This window comes from Oxyura jamaicensis, chromosome 3 (assembly GCF_011077185.1).
Source record: "Oxyura jamaicensis isolate SHBP4307 breed ruddy duck chromosome 3, BPBGC_Ojam_1.0, whole genome shotgun sequence".
Lineage (NCBI taxonomy): Eukaryota > Metazoa > Chordata > Aves > Anseriformes > Anatidae > Oxyura > Oxyura jamaicensis.
Window position 1 is genome coordinate 99,728,479 of NC_048895.1, and position 11,596 is coordinate 99,740,074.

At 38.6% G+C, this 11,596-nt stretch overlaps 1 long non-coding RNA gene across 1 annotated transcript; it reads right to left on the reverse strand.

The window, feature by feature from the left end:
* Positions 1-522: 522 nt before the first annotated feature.
* LOC118163906 lies at positions 523-10,145 on the reverse strand. The gene is made up of 4 exons (XR_004749242.1): positions 9,663-10,145; positions 8,635-8,783; positions 4,630-4,875; positions 523-3,862 (listed from the first exon to the last, which is right to left on the reverse strand). It is a non-coding gene; the product is annotated as an uncharacterized LOC118163906 (long non-coding RNA).
* Between the last annotated feature and the right edge of the window lie 1,451 nt (positions 10,146-11,596).

Below are 11,596 nucleotides of genomic sequence, written 5' to 3' on the forward strand. Positions count from 1 at the left end.
ATTTAATGTAGAAAAAAAAAAAAAAAAAAAGATATCTTCTGATATTTTCTGATATTTTCTGATATTTTCTATTTTATTTACCCCACTGATAGGTGAAATTTGCTATCCCTCTTACTTAAAACTAATTTTGCCTTTGATTTTTCACTTAGATGGTGGTTTTCTTCACCCTTTTAATCATTTATTCTAAGTAATTTTTTGTTGAGATCATTAATATAACATAAAGACAAGAGCAAAGTATTCCCGTAACCAAATTCATCCTTTCAACCTGTTTTTCTAAGATGCGTTCCGGTACTTAGATTTTTGATCCTGAAAATATACTTGTTCATTAAGTAAATGTCAATTGTTATTAAACATCTATCAAAAATGTAATTTAATTCCTTGTGTTTTCTTATCTTTTCCCCTTTACCTTTTTTCTTCAGTAATCACTTTGGAAAATGGTAGAAAGTATTGCGTCTCTTGACCCAAATGGCCAAGCAAAATATGCAATCTTCCACAAGAAGAAACTGATAACAAAATCAGGTATTGTTCATTATTTAGAGAGAATACATCCCTTTTCCACAAGAAAACCAATGCTAAATAGCCAGGAGACTTTTTCTTGGCTTACAGATTCAGGTCTTTTCAGTCAACCCCTTGCCAAAAGCTTTCCTTTCCTTTTTTTTTTTTTTTTTTTTTTTATGAAACAGACTAAGTGGTTTCTCTCTGTGCCCCTGTTGTGCTTAGCCACTTCTCTGTCACATGCAAAGCTGGCTTCGCATCAGCTCCTTGTCTCTGTATTTTTAACAAAATCCTTGAAGAAAAACATTCAACTGAATGTTTTGGGTCATTGTCCAAATTTCTGTATGGGTAATGGCTTTCCATTGTTTACCATAATGGCATTTCATTTTTCCTTTATCTACTCTGAATAAAAGCTGGTTATCAAGACATAGTGCAACACATCCACATTTTCTCACTTCCCCCAGTATTAAATTCATCCTTTGCCTTCATATGAAAAGGAATAGCAATTTTGCCTATGGTGTGATGAAAAAGAAAGTCATGGTTTCCAGATGACACAAATAAAATATCAATATAATTGCATGGTGGCCTGTTTTTTTGTGTGTGTGTTTTTGTTATGTTTTTGTTTTTTGGGGGTGGAGTGGGGGGTTAATGTTGGGGAAATTTCACATCAGCCCAAATTGGTTTTGCAGCTGTCCAGTATGCCTCACTGCTTCCTACCCAATTTGCTTTCATCCTCCCAGGATGGACATCTTTCACTGAGCCCCTGAGGAATGCTTATTGTTGCTGTGAATTCTGCTGACTGAGACAGGTCTTCCTCATTTTGTTCTAATGGAAAATTCATCTCTGTCACAGGAGTATCCTGCCATCAGTCTGCACCGAGAACTCATATCGACATCAATGGAAGCTTTGCGTGCATTGTGCAGGTAGGGTATCATCATCATTATTTATTAAACACTAATGGAGTCCTGGACCCAGATCATTAAAAGTTATAGTCTAGAAGCAGTCAGTATAAAATCAGTGATTCTTTGGGAGTGGTCACATTTTATTTTCTGTTTCTTTGCTGTTTTTCCACTATATTTAGCATGAGCAGGCTTTTGCTTCAACACTAGTTTAAGTGTGACAGTGAGCTACTGAAACTATTCAGGTTCCCAACCTAAAAAAGTGTCGTATAATGAGACTTGTAGAAGATGACCTGCACTAGAGGCAGAATCAAGTTAGTCCTGTGTTGTCTGTAACATGACAACTCGTGTGATAGGAATGAAAAGTTTATAATCTGTCTTGCATCCCTCATGTTTGCCTCTCCTAGATCTTCTTAGACAATTAGAATAAATGAGAACAAAATTTTATTTTATTACTCTCATAAAATTTATCCATCTCACCATCTTGTACAAATTGTGATTTTTTTTTTTCTCTCTTCTTGTTTCCTTCCATTTAAAAATCACATCAGTCTGTGAAGCTCCTGATTTGTCCTCAGTTTTCTGTGCTTGTCTTTGTCTACCTTGGTAATCACAGGACTTGACTGAGGTGGGGACAACAGCTCCTGATGTGAAATCATTTCAAAGACTGTTTAGTCCAGAAATTAGTCTCCTGAAGCACCGAGCTGGTGTAAAGTCTTAGCACATTGCTTTTGATCCAGCCAGGTCTACTTTTTCTTGTCCTGTTATTAATGAGGAAAAACAGTCCTGAAGCCTTATTTTGTGCTATTGATCACATTTTGAACCACAAATCACTCCTTGTGCACAATCTTTCAGCTGCCTCCTGTGAGGAATTCAGCAAGTACAGAGTGAATTTCTAATCAGCTGCGACTGTTCAGCGCTATGGCTGGTAATTATGCTACCAGAGCCTGTATCTGCAAGTGTTATACATTTGTATTTGCTTCTTGCTGAGATCACACAGTTGGGAAAGCAATCATGCTCCATTACTCCTAGTTTTGACTCTTGGCCCATATGGCTGCTCATGGACAGTCTTTCAGTGCTTTGCTTCATTTATAGCTAACATGGTTAATGACTCTTTGCTTTCTGCAAGTCTCTTGATCTGCTGAAATTTGCAGATGTTCTTTGTTAGGAGAAATGGTGAGAGCTTTCCCTATCTTACCTTACGGGTTTCTGTTCTACCTGGTGATAACTGGCCTAGCTCTCTTTTTGGGGATGTGAGGAAGGGCAAGACTGCAGCAAGTGGTTGCCCTTTTACTACTAGCAATTTTGTCTGGGAATGGATTATATGAGAGGTTTCAGTCTGGCTTCAGGGAGTACCACAGTCCTGGGATTGTTTTACTTAAGGTCACAAATGATTTATCACCAGCTGCTGATTCAAGTTAAATTACAGTACTCCTGCTGATGGATCTTTCTGCTGCTTTCGATACAGTAGATCTTAGAGCTCTGCTGAATCGTTTGAAGTAATTGCTCAGGTTATGAAGCACTGTCCTGGATCGCTATCGCACAGAATTGATAGCATATTATCACGTTGTAACTTGGCAATTGTGGATCAAGTTCTGCCTCACTGGTCTCATTGCTCCTCAGAATATAATATCCTATAATTCTCTCTCTTTTTTATTTGTTACAGATGTGGACAGAATTCTCTAGCAGCATAATATTAATTTTCACTGCAACACAAACAACTTATAGATGTATTTGTCTTTTACAGTTTAGCTTCTTGCCACTGTTTGGACCACAACTGTTTGTTTTACCAAAGCGTGATCTTGGATCCTCACGAATGGTTTGAAACTGAACTGAGATAAAATATAATTGCTTTTGGCAAATCCTCTCTGCCTACTAGGTGGTTCTTTCTAGGCAATCGAAACTATCTATGCATATCTAAAGTATACATCTGGAGCTGGTCAGATCATTTCCATGAAATGAAATCTCATCAAAATATGCTGCTCTGTCAGAGCCAAAGCATTTTGTAGAAAACATATCCATTTAGGTGAAGTTTTAATCAGGGAGGTATTCAAGACACAAGACTATTGGTCAGTTCTTATGGGAGAGACAGAGAAAGCATGCAGCCCAGTTTGAAAACCCATGATTTTTCATCACAAACCAGTAATTTCAGAAAATCACTTAAAAGGTTTTGGTTTTGTTCCCATGCCAACTGAAAACAATGTTGACACCACAAAAGCAGCCATGAAAGAGAATTACTGTCCTCCATAAAGGATGCTCAGAAAAGCTGTACCTACATCATCACATCAGCAGTGCGATCCTCCTCCGCAGAGCATCACATGAAGGTTATCAGGGCTCAGAAGCTGGTGGCTGGAGTGGCTCTGACATGGCAACTGGCAGTCCACCACTGGTCATTCACCACCTAGGAAATGGCAACCAACAGGAACACATGCTTTGTGATGAGAGATTCAGGAAAAAAACACTTTCCATTCCTGAAAAAAATAATTCCTACTCAGAGAAAAGATGAAGATTCAACCTATAATATTTTCCAGAAATTAAGGTCTAGAAGAAAACTATGCTGTCAGCATGTACCAGTAACTATACATTTAGAGTATGTTATTGATATTCCAGAGGATTGTAACTACTTAATCAAGGGTTCAAAATGTTTTTTGTTGTTGTTGTTTGTTTGTTTGTTGTTTTTTTCTCTTTTAAATTTTTCCATTTTTACAATTCCTTTAAAAAAGAAAAAAAAGAAAATTAATCATTATCTTTCCTATAAAATATTCAAGTGAACAAGTTAGCATACAATAATGTTCAATCTCTCTAAATCTATAACAAATTTTAATATTTGCCATCATTATCCTTTAGCATTTATTCTTACAGGTTTCTCTATTTCCTAAATGCAAGAGTATGCCCAGCCAAATTCTGTCAAAGAGAAGTAATGGGCACTTGCCTTCAGAAGAGGGATCTAGCTGTGATTCATTTGCCTGAGCTGTGGACAAGTGGGGTTCCACACACGTTTCTGCTTCTGCTACTCTTTCATAGAGCCTGGTCTGGTGAGCCTGTTATCACCCTGCAAAGCAAACCTCCGTCCCTGTGGACCAAAATATAGACCTAGTGAATCTGTGTGCTGGGGCTGGGCACCATAGGATTCTGGGATTCACAGCACTGCAGTGTTTCAAGAACTGCCACTCCATCTCAGGAAACTCAGCACCATCTGTTTCAAGAGACCTCTGAGATCTTCAGGTCAAGCACTCACCTTCAAACAGAAGAGCACTTCTGCTTCCCAGGGTTTTAGGTAGATTTATCTCCTTTGGAAATGGCAGGGAAGCTTTTAGCGAGGCCAGTTCAAGATCACCCAGTGAACAAAAAACCTGTGCAGCACACAAGGGTGGATGCAATCACAGTATGAAGGGCAGAGCTGACTGCTTCCCCTGACCAGCTCATACTGTTAAGGCATGTGAGGATACAAGTGTCCTCTATTCCAATGTGGTGAGTCACTTTCCTGTGGAAGACAAGGACATGTTGGGAGAACGGCAGGAAAACCCCATCATCGTAATTCCTTCAATTTCCCAAGCTGGGTAGAAAGCTTACTGTTGTTTTTTTTTGTTTCACTGCACCAAATTGTAACTTTTCTCACTAACAAAAATACCTGTACTTCAGTTTAAATCACATTAATAATTGCCATTTGGAGTGTGTCACACAATGCACAGCAACAGGCTTCTTGGGCAAACAACTGTTTGAGTGAAACCAATATGCATAAGATTGGAAAAATATTGTAACTTTACATAAGCTAGGCAACATGCCACCCCCACATAGCTGCTGATGGCCACCAAATGCACAGTTCTGCTCTGTGTTACCCAGTCTTCGGGGTCAACTGGTTGTTACAGCCTGGAAAAATATTGCAGATGTCTCATTATAACTCTGTGCATTAACACTAGCAGTCTGCCACTAATCTCCAATTATCCCCATTGCTCAGCACCTGATCTTCAAAGGATTAGGAGCATGAAAAAACAAACTAAAACAAATTGCACTAAAATATTAAAATAAAACTATTAAAAAATCCATAAGACCATTAAATATTGCAGGTAAATACCTCAAATGCATTTTTAGAAATTCTTGCTGTGGCTTTATTTTTTACTTTATCTCAGATGTTGCACAGTCCTGTAAATCCTTGTGTCTTTCTGCCTGACTGTACACTAGGTGCTGTAGAGCCCATACTTACTTTTAGGTTGCTTAATGTCTATCACTGCCTTCTTATAGGTTCAGAAAACACTATCTACACCTACTAAATTATGAAATGAAATGAGTGCCAATGGCAATGTGCAACTCTTAATTAACAAGAATTTGTATTTTATTTTACGACACTTTGAGCAAGCATGGCTTAAACAAACACAAATTTTATGGGGTGACAGCTGTACCAGGTTTATTCAAAATACTGGAATATTAGATTAATTTTAATAATAGTCCAGAACATCCAGAACTAAAATCTCTTTTATCTCACTGCATTTAAGTATCGTTCTGTACCAGGTTGAACAAGCACTTTGTATTGTATAAATAAATAAATAAATAATAAAGGTAGTGAAATAGAAAACACCCAATAGGTTTTTCTTTTCTGCTTGCGTACAGAAAACAAACAGCAAATCATTCTGATTCTGTGAAACTAACATCAGCCTGACATGAGGTGAACCTTGAAGAAACCTTTTTTATTGCAGGTAATTTCCTACCCATCAAGTATAAATTGCTTATGGTCAATATATTTCCCTGTATACAAACAAGTGTTCTTCCAACACTGTGGGAATAATTCCCTTAATATCAGGATGCAAGGTATATGTCATCCCAAAGACTGGAGACACAACTGAATGAGTGGAGTTATCAAAGTGGAAGGTCGTACAAATCTCATGTTGTTGCTAGATACTACATTGTGTTTCACCAGTGAGGCTCATGTTTTGTAGCCTACAACTTTATTTCATCTTCCAAATTGGTTTGGGTCAGAAAACTTTTGTTTTGTTTTGTTTTTGTTTTGTTTTGGACTGGGTACATGGTTATTTTGACTCCAGACTATCTGAGTGACCCTGTTGGCAGCAGATCCATGAGCATTTACTAACGTATTTGAGGCGGCAGTAAATTGGTTGTGGATCTTGGGAACTTTCTAGCCAGTTTTGCTGCCAAGATGACATATCATGTAGTGACAATCTCACATTTCAAACCATAAAAGTACTACCACAGAAAGGTCAAAAACCTTAAAAGATGTCTCTTTGGTTAACTCCCTGGCAGAAACAGTATCTCACACTTTGAGCATTTTCTTCACTTGTATTTGCTTCCCCTCCCCTTCTAATTCACAGTTTTCCCCTTCAGTCTCAGGTGGCACTCTTGCTTACTGGCCAGGTTTGCCTTGATAACACATAGTCCAACTCTGCTATCACAATAACTGCTATGGCCAAAGAATGTGTTTTGTTTTTATATCAAGTGGTCCTTTCTGCCCTCTCCTTCACTGTTTGTTGCTTTGCTCTGGTTTTACAATCTATTGTTCTATTTTTATTATTGCATTGACTAAAACTACTGCAGACAAATTTACTTGTTCTAATTCCCTGTTTTAATATGTCGTCTTTAAAAACTTTCCTAATGAAACATGTAGGTGGGATTTTAAGAAGCAGTTAACAGTGACAATATCTTTGTTATCATAACTTGGAAAAAATAAAAATAAATAATAATAAAAAAGTAAATATTTTATATCTTAGCTATGTACTTATAGCCATGAAATGATCAAATCTGTTTTTTGTGTTTTGTCTTGCTCTGTGATCCACTGGCTAGGCACTCTGCTGATAATGGCTTGCTTATTCAAATGACTTTTTCTTTTCTCAAAGCCATTTAAAAATGCTTCAAGCATTATCATGCTCTTTGCTGATGGGGAAAGGAGCTGGTAAAAGCTGACTTTGTTGCACATTGCCCAAGTAGGAGACTCCAGTGCTACTGCCAGTTTAGTACTTAAACAAATGTTGACCTTCATTTGTAAAAGTCCTTCATAGGATTTGAGTATGTCAAGAAAAACTGAATTACTGTGACTTACTCTAACCTGAGAAAACATAGCTAGTGTATCTGTGGGGGTTTGGTGAGAGAAGTCATTTTCTGGATAAAAAAATAATCACTGAAATGCCCCAGTGGAAATTATGTCCACATAGGACCTATAAAATGATAAAACAAAACACATACAGTTATGACTTGCATTATACCCACAGGTGTACCTCTAAACAAAATAACCTCTCCTACATAGGAGTTTATGAATCTCTGAGAAAAATTCTGGAAACAAACTAATCAAATTCCCTGAAAACTACAAGTCAAGCCTCTCACATTGAATCTTCCCTCTAGACACTCTTTAAACCTAATTGTTTTATAGATTTGGGGGATGGTTTATGACAGTTGGATGTTTTGGTGCTGCGGCTGCCTGCTTTAGTGCAACTTCACCCATGACACACTAATTCTAATATTTTGGGCACTAATTTACATAATACAAGAAATATCAGTATGCCGATGTTATAGAGAAGGGGGAAAGGTACAGGAGATCTTTCACAGCAATGGGAAGAAGCTATTACAGAGGAATTTGCTTAGAGGGAAGTTGGGGTACACTATAGGAGCCCGTAGAGCCCCTGATTTTATAGATTGCAGATCTGTGGTGCTCTGGAGGAAGCCCTGGAGCTACGACTCTCACAGCCTAAAGGCACTGAGGGGGAATTGTAATTTGTGACTCAGCTCACCTGGGTCTGTGGCAGTAATCTTCCCCGTGGGCAGAAGAGCCTGGGTGAATTCATCAAGAGTGGCTGGAAAGCCAGCAGCCCTGTGGCACTCATAGAGAGTGTAGTATTAACTGCTTCCATCTCAGAGATTAGGACCAGGGAAGATCACTCGATCTGAACTCCTGGGACCTACAGCCTGTAATTAGCCTGATTTGCTGCCTTAACCTTTTGCCCTGCATATTCCCAACCAGTGAGGCTAATTAAAGCTCCCGAACACAAGAAGTTTCAGACTGGTCTGCAATGCCTTCTGCAGAATCCTTGTACTCATCCAGCCCTTCAAACACCAGGATAGGAGAAGTCACATATGGGAAAACCCTCCTTCTCGCTTGGCAGGGCTAGCAGCAGGGTCTCCTCCTTCCAGACCCTCTAAACATCACAGAAGGTGCAACAGACTGGAGTGGATTGCTTAACCATACTCTGCTTGGTATCCTCCACTTACTCAAAATGTGAGATTTTTTTCAAGTACTTACATGAGCTGAATGGGGGCAGAGCCTCTTGTCCCCACCTGCCAATATATGTCCATATGGCTCGCTCAACTGGGAAAGGTTAGGCATCAATGTCCTATATGGAAAGCATAGGAAAAATCCGTCTGACACAGTTTTCAATGCTCTTCTCAGTTCTGCTTAGAAAACATAATAATAATAATAATAATAATAATAATAATAATAATAATAATAGGGAAAGTATAAGACCTGAAACTAAGCAGCATTCCACTCTCTTCTCCCAGTTAATTTTCCCCTTTGGGATATTGACTGAAAGACCAAAGAACCACAGGGCTGGCATTGCTTTATGGTGATCCTAGTATTGTAATAGTGTTAACAGCTCAGAAATGAATAGCATATGCCTAGCTGAATCAGGCTGGCCAAACAGCTTTGAACGTCAAACTACCTGACCCTTGACACTAGAAAGGTTGATTTATTATACTGTTAGCCCGCCTGACAACATGCACTGTGGGCTTGGCACTGTCTGGTCATTTTTCAAGCTCTTTGCACATTACTGGCACCTATATCCTCTAACGCATTACATCAGGCAGCTCAGCTACAGAATGCTAAAAGCCCTTCTCTTTCCTCCCTCTCTCTTTTCTCAAATAGGGAATTAATACGTGAACTTAATGTAAGATAAGAGGTTAATGCTTTTATCAGTGGAAAGAATAAATATACATGACGCAGGTGAGGTCAAAGGGATGGAGTAGAGGGTGTTATACTATTAGTATACTTGAGATGATGCTTATTAACTGATGTCCAATTATTCAGAGAAGATATTCCCTGATATAGGAAACTCACAGTCTTAGAAAAAAATCATACTTTTTATCTATAAGGGAATAATCTAAGCCAGGGGACCACCCAAGGACAGACCTATGAGCAAAAGAGTCACAATATCCTCCACATTTCAAAGGGTTAAAAACCGTTACTGGCCAGGAGGAATAAAGAACTACATTTCATCAATGGCCATAGCCTGAAGTACTGAGTTTGCAGACCCCAAGGACAAAAAGTCTTACCTCTAAAATGAGGATGAATAGCTTATAGCTCTTGAACTACATGCAGCTTGTACTTGTATCTTCACTATTCATCATATGCATCATGTTCATGTGCTATATCACATGCAGGGCTGGCATGGGAGCTACTGAAGAATATCAGACCACAGCTGAGGGAGGAAATAAGTTAGTTGCAGCTGTTAGGACAGCCATCATCTTCCAGCTCCTTTTCACATGACCAGGCCAACCACACACCACAACACAGCCACTCCTTGTGCAGCTGCTGCTTAGACAATGAACAAGCCCAGAAGTCCTTTGCTCTCCGAAACAGCCTGTTGGCACCAGCCACCCTACCAGACACTGTCATTGACTGAAATTCTGGCCACTACTTGCCACACAAATATAATAATCTTGGTGTAGTCCTGGATAAGTCCTTCTCTGCAGAGCTGCTCTCAATGAGTTCTTCTTCCAGTCTGTACTCCTGTCTGGGATTGCCCTGACCCAAGTGCAGCACCTTGCACTTGGACTTGTTGAACCTCATGCGGTTCATGTGGGCCCACTTCCCTGGCCTATCCAGGTAGGTGTCAGTTTGACTTAGACACTTTTTTAGGAGTCATGTCTCACAAATAGATTAAAGTTCTCTGATGGAGCAAAAAGAAGGTGGAGCAGGATGATACAAAAGGGTCTGAAGACATTCATTTGCAGAGACTCTTAAAGAAACTACTCTGCAGTAGTAATGACAGGGTAAATGACCAAGAATAAAAGGCCAGCTACGCATCAGATGAATCTTATTAAGGTAGTCTCCCAGGTATCTATGACAGAGAATTTCAAAAGGTCTTCAGTCTTCAGCAGATGAACTGCAAGAGTGATAAATGCACAATCATAAGCATGGGAAAAACAAAAGTAAGATATTGATGGTCTATATATTCAAAACTGCTGCTATGTGGGAACATAACATAAGAATGGCCATTCTGAGTCAGGTCCATCTAGCCTCATACTCTGCCTGACCGAGGCCAATAGCATAAGTTTAGAGAGAAGCATAAAAAAGGCAGTAAAAGTTCCTCAATGAAATCATACATTTTATGAATGCTTTATAAGAGCAGTTCTCTGAAAAAGACAGCTCAGTGGCCTGCAGCTGTCAAATGGATAAACTATTATTAGGAAAGGGAATTAATTGAAAAGGTGTAGCTAGCAAAACAGGAAACTTCATAATGCCACTGTGTTAATACATGGTGTGCCCACATTTTAATCACTGCACTCAGTGCTTGTCATCCCAAGAAAGATACAGTGGGACCTGTAAAAGAAGAGTGTAGGGCAACAGAAAGATTACCATATAGCAAGTCTTTCATGGGAGGACATTTTAAATAAGATACTTCAGCTTGTAAGAGAGATGAGGAAGGAATGATGTGATAGAAATATATCAAAACAATTTGAAAGGGGAAGAATGCAAATGTAGGAGTGCGAAACACCTCTTCAGTTTCCATAATTCTTCAGTTTTTTTACTTCTCCTAGTTACCGTACAATGAGGTTGGATAAATTTTAGATTTTCAAGAGTGAGAGTAAGTAGAAGATGCATCTTTAAGTAGTTGTTCCTGACACAAGGTTTTAATGCAGGACTTCTGTAAAGCAAACTCCTAGCTATAGTTTGCTATTCTAGAAACTTCACAGTGAGAAAAAGTATTTTATTAACATGTATTTTAAAGCTATTTTAACATTAATCATGTTTCATTTAACAAATTTCCATGCATCACTAAGGGAATAAATTAATTTGAGAGTTCTTGTCCCAGACAGCAACAGCCTCTCATAGTATTTCTAAAGTGTACACAAGTGTTGTGTTTTTTTTTTTCCTTTTTTTTTCATTCCATAATAACCAGGCAAAACGCTCTAACTGAAAAAAAATAAAAACAAAACATTACCTGTTTTGCTTGAAACTTGGACACTGTGATTATATTTGGAGA